Source organism: Crocuta crocuta, unplaced genomic scaffold (assembly GCF_008692635.1).
Source record: "Crocuta crocuta isolate KB4526 unplaced genomic scaffold, BGI_CrCroc_1.0 scaffold113, whole genome shotgun sequence".
NCBI classification, from domain to species: domain Eukaryota; kingdom Metazoa; phylum Chordata; class Mammalia; order Carnivora; family Hyaenidae; genus Crocuta; species Crocuta crocuta.
The window spans coordinates 9,480,346-9,493,214 of record NW_027530368.1 but is presented as its reverse complement, the minus strand read 5'-3'; positions in this window follow the sequence as shown (position 1 = coordinate 9,493,214).

Here is a 12,869-nt window from a genome sequence, read left to right as displayed (position 1 = left end):
ATTACCAAATCCCCGGTCCCCCAGGCACGCCCTACACTGAAGGTGGGTCAAGAGCAAACTATATATTGGTTATGAGCCATCCTATTCACATAAGCCACTTTGCGCCCTTTGAAAAATTATGAGGATTTGGGGGCCCAAAAGTCAGGCCCAGCCACCAGGATTAAGACTCAAAATGGATAATGTCATCATTTATTGCAATTAATTTTATGCTAGACACTCTCCTATGAGCTTTAATGTTGTATCTCATTTAATTTTCACAACAATATTAGAGGTAGATATTACTACCCTCCTTTGACACGTAAAAAAATAACAGAGTAATGGTTAAGAGTTTATCTGCCCAACGTCACAAGGCTGGTGAATGGTAGTGGAGGGCTCGAATCCTAGCCTAGCCCCAAAGCCTAAACCTTAATCCCATCTCAACCAGGGCAGGAGATCAAGGCTGTCCCCTGAGGACATGGGAACTCATCCTGACGTGGGGGCGAGTCACAGCATTACTCCCTGTGCATCGCTAGGGGCTAGGTCTGTGTTTATGGGGGTCTCCATAAGTCTACGAGGTTCACTATGACAATCACCTTTGCCCCTTTGGACCTTGATTCTGGTTCTTCTAAGGAAAATTTGTCAACCTAAAAAGCCCCCTCTCCTTCTGTGAGAGGACAAAAGTGCTCCTCCCTAAACCATGCTGTCGAGGTGGGGGCCAAACTTCCATCCATTGTGGACAGAAGAGTTGGCTCCTTACGGCAGCAAGCAACAGATCCATTACCAGGAACAGCCGCAGCAGCAGCCTCCTTGGCTGGGATGAGGCGGGCCCTGGGCAAGTTACAACAGCTCTGGAACAGTGGTAAAAGACAAGGGTCCGGAGGAGCAGGGTTGAGCAGAGACAGGTTGGCAACGGCTCCAGAGATGAGCCAGCTCTAGGTCAGCAGGCATTCGTAGTCTCAGACACCAACAAGGCTTAGTGTGGGCAGCCACAGGCTGGAGGTGTTTATCCAGGAAGGAGTAAATTGCAGTGTTTAAGAGCAAGAGAGAGCTTTGGAGTCAGACTGTAGGGTTCAAATCGTGCTCCCTTCCAACTCTGACTTTAGATAAGCCAATTAACCTCTCTGTCTCACTTTTCTTATCTGCAAAATGGGTATGATAATGCTGCTAATGGTTCTTTCCTCAGGCTGTTAGAATGGTTAAACGAGAGAATGAATACAAAGTACTTAGAACAGTCCCTGGAATATTGGAAGTCCTCCCGCAGTGTAGTCCGTTATAATAATCACCCAACTTGACACGGGGTAAGTCCTCTGGGACTGACGGGGGCAGAAAACAACAGGGATTCCTGTTTCAGATGTACATTCCCCCAATGAGAAACTAAAGCAAATCAGGCAACAGATAGACTTCTGGAGTTAGAACTCTAGCAAAAAACTGGGAAGAAGTTTCTGCATAGCATAAGACCTTTAATCTCACCCCTCTCCACCCCATCCCCTATCTTTCCTGCTGAAAGAGCTTGAAATAACGATTTCAAAAAATCAACAGCAGTGTCGGGTAGTGAGCCAAGCACTTGACTAGGTGCCAGATGAGTTGAGTTTAAGTACAAGTTGTAACCTTGAGTAAGTCACTTAATTTCTCTGAGCTCAAATTTCCACATCTGTAAAATGAGTCAGAGTGAACTTTTTTTGAAGGGGAGTCAGTCTGCCCATCATCTTCCTCACTTCTTCTGGGAACTGCTTCTCCCCCACACCCCAACTGTTGTGACCTCCATTTTCTTACGTGGCTCCACTCCCTGGCCATAGTTGATTGGTCAAGGAGTGGGCACCTGACCCAAGCTGGGCCAATCAGAGTGCTTCCTTGAGATTTTTGTTTTTGTTGTTGAACTGGAACTGGGAAAACAGTCCACATTTCTGGGTAGATCGTGTAGAGTGGGGCTCAGGACCACTTGGTAGTCCCGTTTCTACCAGGTGAAGTATAAGAAGCTAACACATGCAGTGAAAAGCAGAGATAAGAGATCATTCGGCTGGCATTTGGACCAGGTGTCTCTGAGACCGATGTGTGCCCCCGCCTTGCCTATAGTTAAGTGAGATACTCAGAATGATACTAATTAATGCTCACTTTTGCTTAACCTGGCTCAAGTTTGTTTTCTGTCATTTGTACCCTCCAAATCCCTGATTAATACAGACTAATTTCTATCTAGGATCCTTTAAACTCTAAATGTCTATGCTTGCATAAAAAGAAAAAAAAAAAAAGATAGTGTTCAAATAAGGCTATGTGTCTGAACCTTGGATAGCTGTGTGAAGTAATCAAAGACTAAAAAAGTAAAAAAGAACTCTCCTTTAACTCACTTAAAAGTGCCAAAGAGGTTCAAGACTCTTTATAGACTTTTATTATGCCTAAATGAAAGAAATAAATAGGTCAAGAGCTGGTGTTTTGGTGAACTGTGAGAAAATCAGCCATTAAATTATAAAAATTGATTTCAAAACTGTTGATGTAGTGACCTGATTTTGAAATTGAGTCCCTTTTTGCTATGCCTAGTGTAACACAAGAGGCATAATAGTAACTTTGGCTTGGTGAAGACCAAGAATTTAGAGAGAGTTGGTCACAGTGTGGCAGTTTTGGCCTGAATTCCCTACACTACCTTGTTAATAATGAGTGAATGATACCTTTTCTTTCTTTTGGCTTAAACAGATAATGTAAATAGCTATGTAAGTCACTTCTGATTTCTACTCTAACACATTCATGTGTTTCTGTATTATTAAAAATAACCGGGGCGCCTGGGTGGCTTAGTCGGTTAAGCGTCTGACTTTCGCTTAGGTCGTGATCTCACGGTTCGTGGGTTCGAGCCCCGCGTCGGGCTCTGTGTTGACTGCCAGCTCAGAGCCTGGAGGCTGTTTCAGAGTCTGTCACTCCCTCTCTCTCTGACCCTCCCGTGCTCAGGCTGTCTCTCTCTCTCTCCTAGAAATAAATAGACATTTAAAAAAATAACTTAAATTTTTGGGGCTACCTGCGTGGCTCAGTCAGTTAAATGTCTGACTTCAGCTCGGGTCATGATCTCACAGTGTGTGAGTTTGAGCCCTGCGATGGGTTCTGTGCAGACAGCTCAGAGCTTGGAGCCTTCTTCAGATTCTGTTTCCCTATCTCTCTGCCCCTCACCTGCTTGCACATACATGCACTCTCTCTCTCTCAAAAATAAATCTATTAAAATTTTTTAAATAAAAAATAACATATTTTAGCTTTCAATAAATAAAATGTTTTTAATTTCGGCTTCTTCAGCATTTGCGGATTTCAAAGTATAAAATTTTGCAATTTTTCCCATGGTAGGATAACGCAGGAAAATTGGGTGACACTAAATCTTTTTACTTCTAATGACCTTTCCTCAGTATTAAACTTGATATGTATGTGTGTATGTCTGTATTTATATCTGCAACTGTGTTTCCTTCTTTTTCAAAATTTTTCAACTTTTAAAATTTATTTCTGAGAGAGAGAGAGACACAGTGTGAGCAGGGGAGGGTCAGAGAGAGAGGGAGACACAGAATCTGAAGCAAGCTCCAGGCTCTGAGCTAGCCGTCAGCACAGAGCCCGTCACGGGGCTCAAACCCATGAACCGTGAGATCATGATCTGAGCCAAAGTCGGACGCTTAACTGACTGTGCCACCCAGGCGCCCCTGTGTTTCCTTCCTCTTACTCTCCTCCAGTTAGGTCTTGATAATTAATGGTATGAAGGATGGTATTTTCACATAGTGTTGAAATCCACAGAAAATGATGAGATCTCATTTTTTTACTATTACTGTCAATTAAATCTCCTCCCCAGAAAAAGATCTTAACCCAGAACTTACACATATAATATGGTACATGTATAGTACTAAAACTACTTGGAGGTTCACAGACTCTCTTAACTCACTTTTTGTTTTAGTTGAAGACCTTCCAATATGTAAAATCATAGGTAAGCAAGAAGTGAGAAGAGGTAGGGGAGTCTGGAACTTGTATAAGCTAACACTAAGGTATTAGTACATTCGAATAACAAAACAAAGGTGATGTGGGGTAGACCCTGAATACCAGTGGTTCCTAATGCCTGGCTCTGTCTGACTCCCCAGATCGTCATCTGGAACCTAGAGGAACCTAGCTATCAAGATCACTCCTCGTGAAAAGTAGGAGCCATGAATCTGGAAAGACTCTATTTTATTCCCATTTGATAACACCCTGTGTAATCCTTTCTGTCAGGGAGTTCCTAACCAGTCACAGGCTGAACTCAGCGGTGGGGTGTGTGGTCTAAACCGTATACAGGGCAACCTTGCCGCCCTTTTCTTTGTCCCTAGTCCTTCCCTACTTTAAACTCCTGTCCAGACACCTCCTCACCCTGCCCTCATAGCCCCCATGTCTTGACCACAGAATATCCTTCCTCCATAGACAGTTCTTTCTTTACGTCTCGGTACCACCTCATTAAAATTAGAGGGCCTAGGAGGATCGGTTTCCGAGGAGACATTGGGTGGGCGGCGTCTGCTGGGGAGCTTTCCTGGGCACTTGGCTGATCTTGGCTTTTAATCTTCTTTCACTCTGATTGTTGTGTGTGGCCACTGGTGCCCCTCAGTAGTGTCTGATCTTGGTAGAGTTCCTGTTTTGGCCCTGGCCAATTCAGCTTATTCTCAGTTCCCTTTTTCCACCCTTTCTTGCTTACATAGCTAGAGAAAAATACCCAGTTCTACAGGACAGAAATATGCTCAATAGGAGACGTGAAATCACTGTACACACCTGCAGAGTTACCTACCTTCACTTCTTAGATACATGTTTAATAGAGGAAGCAGAATCCCATATGTGTCAATGTTGGCTCTCTTGCATTTAGTTCAAGCCAAGTGTCAGAAGACTGACAGTCAATAGGCCAGCGCAGTGATGAGCAAGTGATGGACTGCAGACCCGGCATAGGTGGATGAGTTCAGAATAATGTTTAAAATCTATTTTTGGTACAATGTAACTTACAATTACTACAACAATGTTAGTCAACAGTATTGCAATTTGATATAGACCTCTGTACGACTTGCTGGAAATGTGTTAAATGCTAAAGAAGTTACATCCAATGCTAGCATATGGATAGATGTATGGTCAGGTAGGTAGACCTCTGTTCGAACTGTAGATAATTGTATGGTTACTGGGAGACATTGCTTTGCAATCACTGTTCACTTCTTTAGTCACACTTTGAGTCTTTTCATCTCTTCAAGTTCACGATCAGATTTTCAGGAATTTGAGGGACGCCTGGCTGGCTCAGTCAGTAAAAAGCACATGACTCTGGGGTGTAGGTTTGAGCCCACATTGGGCGTAGAGATTTCTTAAAAATAAAATCTTAAGTAAATAAATAAATAAAAATAAAATGTGGCTCAAAGCGGTGGTCTTGTCTTGCCAAGAGGTAATAAGAAGGTCTCTAGGATTCCTAAATTTTCAGGAATCTGAAAATGTGTCATGAGTATAAAAAAGACACTGAAGGATTAGAATGGCTGTGATTAATTATGTGGTATGGACTGAGAACCCGTAAAACCAAGAGAACGAGCATTGTTGGGTAGAGAGGAGCAAGAGAAAGAAGAGACTCTGGCATGTATTAGGTGTATCACTGCAAATCATTTTTCTGCAAGGAGAATGACATGCAGATGAAGTCCCAAACTGTGCAGGTGAGGCTCTCCAACCTACGATGAGAGAGAGGACTGCCTTTGAAAATGACTTTTTCATTCATTCATTCATTCATTCATTCATTCTTAAAATTCAGCCAGTATCATGGGTTTGAGTCCCGCATCGGGCTCTGTGCTGACAATTCAGATTCTGTGTCTCCCTCTCTCTCTGCCCCTCCCCTGCTCATGCTCTGTCTCTCTCTCCTTCAAAAAGAAGTAAACGTTTTAAAAAATAATAAGAAAAGAAAATCCAGCCGACAAATGTTTAACTGGGAAGGGAGGATATGCCACATGATGTATCCTGGGAGAAAGCGTTACAATGATAGGAAATATACTAACTCTGCCTACACTGAGTATGTTATTCTAGTTCAGGAGAAGGACAAAAATGAAGTAAACAGAGAAAACAGTGACAATTCCTGATGAGTTATGAAGGAAGCCAGCAAGGGGGTAAATTAGAGTGTGGTGTGTTTGGGAGGAGAGATTCTTTTTAGACAGAGTGACCTGGGAAGGCCTCTCCAAGGATAGGATGGCCTTTTTAATTAAAAAAAAAAAAACTTTTTTTTATATATATATAGAGAGAGAGACAGTGTGAGCGGGGAAGAGGCAGGGAGAGAGGGAGACACAGAATCTGAAGCAGGCTCCAGGCTCTGAGCTGTCAGCAGAGCCCAATACAGGGCTCGAACCCACAAACCCTGAGATCACACCCTGGGCCTAAGTTAGATGCTTATCCAACTGAACCACCCAGGTGCCCACAACCTTCTAATTTTTATTTCTCTCATCTGCTCTTAGCAGCCTGCAAAACATCCTCTGAAGTTACATGATGACTTCAAGGAGAGAAGCTGTGCATGTTGCCCTATATGAAGTAAACTCTTTATATTTTTCAAATGAACGAAGAATGGTATGGAATCTCCACTCATCACTTAATGAGGAGAGCTCAGAGTCTCTCAGAGATGCAAGGAAAATTACCACCTAAAAGAACGGGGAACGGTGTCAAAGAGGAAAAAGAGAGGATTTCACAGATGATCACAAATGAGGTAAAAACCTACATCCACACAAAAACTTGCACAGGAATGGTTATATCAGCTTTATTAATAATTGCCCAAACTTGGCCACAACCAAGATCTCCGTCAGTGGGTCAATGGATACAAAAATTGTGGTACATCCAGACAATGGAATATTATCTGGCATTAAAAAGAAATGAGCTATGAAGCCATGAAAAGACATGGAGTAAACTTAGATGAGGATTACTGAATGAAAGAAGCCAACCCGAAAAAGCTATAACGTGTACAATTCCAGCTGTATGACATTCTGGAAAAGGCAAAACTATGGACACAGCAAAATGATCAGTGGTTGGCAGGGGCTGTGGGGAGGGAAGGATGTATAGGGAGAGCACAGAGCATTTTAAAACAAAACTATTCCGTGTGATACTCTAATGGTGGATACATGTCGTTATACATTTGTTAAAACCCATAGAATGTACAACAAGAGTGAACCCTAAGGTAAACTATGAACTTTGGGCGATTATCATGTATCAATATAGGTTCATAGATTGTGACAATTGTATCCCTCTGGTGCAGAATTTCTATACAGGGGAGGCAGTATGTATGAGGAGGCAGGACATATATGGGCCATGTCTGTACTTTCTACTCCATTTTGCTGACTCTAAAAGTGCTTTAAAAAAATAAAGTCGATTTTTAAAAAATTCTAATTGAAACGTTTACATTGGTTATTGTGAGTTGGACTAAGGTGAGTCCACTTGTGAGAGATGGAGGCCCTGTAGTGTGCCAGGTCCGCCCGTCTCCCTGGACTAAAACGAATTAGGCTTGGGCATAGGGTAACATCCTTCGGTCTCCCTCCTTGGCCTTGCTAAAGGACTCATCCTGCACTCCTCTCGTGATTGGCAGAGATTGGTGCCCCAGTCTTTGGTGGCACACGTGACCTGGCGCTGCAGGTCATGGCTTCTGTGTGTCTCTCACTGGACTGAGGGTTCCTCAAGGGTGGGGATCCTGTTTCAGTCTCCCCAGCCTCTGGCACAACAAAGCTGTCCAGAGAAGTGACAGCATCCGACCTATGTTTTAAAACAATTACACAGGCAATGTTGGGAAGGAGGGGTGAGGGCACAGAGACTCTCCCAAGCTGCTTGGCGATGCTTCCCCTGAACAACAATGAGGTTCTACGAGCAGTCAGCAGAAGGACAAGGGGAAAATGTAGGTAGAATCATTAAACCTTAGTGATGGACTAGATAGTGGGGAAGAAGGGAAGGAGAACTGGAAACTTCTAGAGCCTTCTAACTGATCTTTTGATATCAGTCCTTGCTCTCCTAAGAGCTATGTAGACTGTTTTCAACACAGTGGGCTGTGAGCTGCTTAAAAAATCAGAATAATTTTCCTCTCCCACTCAAGACCTTTCCGTAACATCTTACTGGTGTCCTGGGGAAGCCCGGCTCTGCCAGGGCTCTGTAAGGCCCTACCGGCTCTGGCCTCATTCCTGGTGCCCTTCCTCTCTGGACTCAGTTGCCACTACCCTCTCCTTTGCTTCCTCCCGTGCCAGGCTCTTGGTGTTTGCCATTCCCTTGGCCTGCAGTCTCTTCCCCTGACTAGTGCCCTCACTCCCTTCGGATCTGCGTTCAGTTACCAACTTTTCACTGAGGCCTTCCCAGGCCACCCTATTGAAAAGTTCAAAACCCCTTGTTAATTCCTAGGCTCCTTCCCCTCTTTACATGGCTCTTTTCCCTCTCACTGTCCGACATGCTGTGGATTTTACTTATTCTTCCGCTTGCCCCATTAGACTATCGGCTCATAAGGACAGGAATCTTTGTCTGTTTTGTTTACAAGGCCCAGGGCCTAGAACAGGCCTTATCCAGCATGTAGCAGAATGAACGCTCAGGAAACACTGGTTGGCTGATGGAGAGGTTTCTCATGACTCATCTCCTGAATAGGCCACAAGGATCCCCTTATGTCTCACGCAGCACCCAGCACCCAGCAGGTGTTAGACATGTGGCAGATGACCAAGTGGACCCTGGGAAGTGGGCACTTTCTAGTGTCCTCCACTGGACCCCTCCCCATAGCGGGGCGCCTTTGATCATTTGTATGCTCACAACTTACTGACCTGCCTACCCTCTGACAGGAATACAGTGTGGGAGGTGACAAGCTGGTATCCTGTGAAGAATGAGCCCATAAAACACAGTTCAGCCAGGATGCCACTCACAGGTAGCTGTGCAGGCAGCACTGAAGACTGAACTCACTTAGGAGGCCAAAATCATGTAGATTTGCCCCTTCATTAAATGAAGCAGATAAAGTCCACCTTGCAAAGTGGTTGTGAGAATCAGGCATGAAGAACGCAATGCAGCCAGAACAACACTTGCCCAGGGTACGAGCTCAACAGCTGAGGGCTCTTAGACGACGAAGTGGGGTCAGCACTCCTGCCCAACCACCCAGGGCAGTGACATCGTGGATGGTGATGAAGACGTAACCCATTCTGGAGCCCAAGGCCACTTGACAGCCCTTACCTGTTGCAGAGTCTGAGGACAAGGTGCTTTCTTCAGGCTGGAAGACCTTGCCAAGACCCGCTCAGGCATTTCACGCAGCCCGTTTCCTTCCTCAGCCGGCAGCATCGATGACTTTAGACATTAAACATTAGAAGAATGCATCTGTGTCATACTTTAAAACTGATTAGGACTGGGTCCAAAAATAATGTCAAAAGAATTCCCCACTTCCCAGATAATAGCTACTGTTTCGCGCTGATATAATAAGACAATTAAAACGAGGGACGCCGCCACCTTTCTGACAGAGAGAATTCTCCTCTTTATACGCGGAGGGAAAATGTTGCCTCCACCACTGGTGAACTTAAAAGCAAGCAAATCATCAATCAACCCCACGAAAGCCTGTATTTTGACACTGCCTGACTTCTCTAAAAGTTTTCCTTTTCCTTTCCTCCATTTTGCATTTCGAAATTTCCCCTCGCGTTATTACTTCCGTTTGGACCCTCCCTATTATTCCACCTTCCTGTTTGCTACCTTTGCTTTGTTTTGCTTTGCTTTGCTTCTCTCCTATAGCCTGGTGTCCTAGGTCCTCAGTGAGTTACTCTGCCCCGCAGCCTTTCCAGGTAGGATCTTAAGTTCCTAAGCCCGTCTCTCCTCCTGTGTAAAAGCGCTTCCAGCCTTTATGACACAGTTGATGCCTCCTGGGCTCAAAAAGTTTCTAATTCCCCTTTTCCACTAAATCCGTTGAGTTTAGAGGAAGCCTTGGTTCCTTCTATTTCATAGCTGAGAGCTTGGAGAGACTCTCAGACCAGGAGAGAGGCACGCTCGGTGCATCCTAGCTCCCTTCCTGCCTGTGGGAGCCAGCTCGCAAACAGCGCCTGGGAATACCAAGGAGAGGCTGACATGCAGGGGGAAAGACGAGCTGTGCATGCTGCTGTCTCCTGGAGAGCAGCGTGAGGCCAAGAATGCTCAGAAGCCTTGGCGGCTGTGGGTACCCCACTGGCCCCAGGCCGCAGGTTTAATAGGAAGGACCTGCCATTCCTTCTCCTCTCGGGTCCCCCCATCCCCACCGACCCCGAGTGCCCAACTGCTCCAACCCCTTGGCAAACACAACACACTCGAAAGAGTTGGACCTTGGCCCACGGCTTCTCGGTTGCCAACCAGCCAAGAGAGAACACCTGCTTTTCATTCTTTTCTTGGGAAGTGTGAATTTTTCCCTTGGGGCTGTAACCTGTGCCTGTGCTATAACCCTTCTCCGTGTTTTCTTTTTTGACATCTTCTAGCCTCACTCCAGAAGGTGTCCAAGTGAGCCCCAACATCTGCTCTCTTCACGGTCCAGGACGCCCCTGGAGTTTCTGCAGTCAGTCAGGGAGGGTCCATGGCGGACGACTTTGCCTCTATGGTTTTGTTTTCCTTTGTCTGCGTTTGGTTGGCATAAACACTCCTGAAAAATGGTCTGCAGCTAATGCCTTTTAGTTTGGTTCCCTTTAACGAGGGGTTTATAAAACGACTCTTACTATGCAGAGCACATGTTCTAAGTATACAGTTACTTGATGGATTGAAACAGTGCTGAGGGAAGCAGAACACATGTTTCCAAATATTCCTGAAATGCATAATTACCCCGTGGACCAATCGGGCACATAATATACATTTTAATACACCATTTAATTGCTGTTTACCTAGGAGAGAGGAACCTTTCTGGTCTCCTGGGTTAAACTACAGAGTTTTAGAAACTGTCTGAACACATATTTACTTGATTCATTTTGTTCTCTTGGGTGAAGAATCCTTTTCCAAAGAAGTGGCTGTATGTGCAAAACCAGAGAATTAAATGCTCTGAAGTAGTGGCTACCAATGAAAAGAAAAAGGCTTTACCCCTCATGATTGAGAGATAGCAATCCCAAAGTGTCAGCTGAACCCAAGAGCCCTAAAAACAATCCACACCAGTAATTCACTGAAACTCACCGCCTTCCAACACCTGAATATTTTTTCATCATAACCCTTTCTGATAAAAATGTATAAATTGCATCACAGTGGCTTCCTTAGGAAAGAACATTAAGAGGGAACCTGGGTGGCTTAGTCCGTTAAGCGTCCGAATTCTGCTCAGGTCATGATCTCACAGCACGGGGGTTCGAGCCCTACATCGGGCTCTGTGCTTATAGCTTGGAGCCTGGAGCCTGCCTCAGATTCTGTTTCTGTCTTTCTCTCCCTCTTTCCTGCTCCTGCGTGCGCGCGCTCTCTCTCAGAGTAAATAAACATAATAAACAAATTTAAAAAAAAAAAAAAAAAAAGAACGTTAAGGAGATACAGCTGGAGAGCTCCATCTCTCAAACCCAAGTCCAGGGGTTCTCCCCCAGAAACCTGCCTCCCCTCACATGCGCCCCATCTCAGCAAGTGGCACAAGTATCCACCTAGTATTCAGGTCAGAAACCAAGTGTCATCTTTTACTCTTTTCTCCTTCCCTCTCTCTCTTACATTCAACCAGTCAGAAACTATTTGGCCATGATATTTAGCTTCTCTGTGCTTTGGTTTCCTTGTCTGTAAAACAAGGATCGTAATAGTAGAGACCTCATAAGGCTGTCACTGTAAGCTTTCAATGTCAATGTTCAGGACAGTTCTTAGCACACAGTAAGTGTTATGTACACGTGTTCTCCTTTTTCCTGCTTCTGTCCATACTCAATATTTCTAAAATCTGTCCACTTCTCTCTATCACCACAGCCGGTGCTCTAATGCAGGCTGCCATTCTCTCACCTGTGTCCCTACCTGGTTTTCCAGCATTCACTCCTTCTGACCTCACTCCACCTCACTCTAATCCATTCTTTGCAAGGGAGCTAGATCTGTCTCTCACATCTAAATCTGAGCCTGGCACTCCTAAACCTAAAAGCTGTCTATGACTCCTCCAATTTTCTTTGGATAAAAACCAACTTTTATTTTCTTTTTTGTAAGTTTATTTATTTTGAGAGAGAGAGAGAGAGAGAGAGCAGCGGAGGGGCAGAGAGAGAGGAAGAGAGAGAGAATCCCAAGAGAGAACCCCAAAGTGGGGCTCAGTCTCATGAACTGCAAGACCATGACCTGAGCTGACACCAAGAGTCAGATGCTTAACAGACTGAGCCATCCAGGGGCCCCAAGACCAACTTTTAGAAATGGTTTTCAGGCCCTTCATGATCTGGTCCCGGCTCCCCCTCCAGCCTGAGTTCTAACAGGTTGTGGTTATCAGAAGTCTGGCTTCAGCCTCAGTGGCACAAAACCATACACACAAGCCACTACAAAGCCTGCTCTCCTTTTTGACAATAACACGGGGACCCTCTCAGCAGGATGGTTTTAAGAGAACCATGAAAACGGTGCTATCTCCCCTAAATTCTTCTCCTTCCAAAGGCTGAGATTCCACTTAATTTTCTTGGCCTCATGAAACAACAGTACCCCTGAGAGGGGCGATGCTTTAAGTTTCCTCCTTGCCTTTGGTAGATCCCTGACTTCTCATCACAGAGTACAGAAAAAAATTTTGGCACATGGCCCACAGATCTGGGCATGGGCTGGCCAGGGTTGGCCACCTTGTCTGACGTGACAAACCACAACTACCCAGGAAAAAGTCCCTTAGTTTTGTGAGGGAAGTGGACCGGTTGCCTCTTAGGAGAGAGAGGATCAGAAGGAGACACAGGAGAACGATTCTCAAACTTGAGCACGCGTCAGACTTTCCTGGGACGTGTGTTAAAACACATAGTAGGTACCATTCCAGAGACTCAGATTCAGCAGGTCTGGGG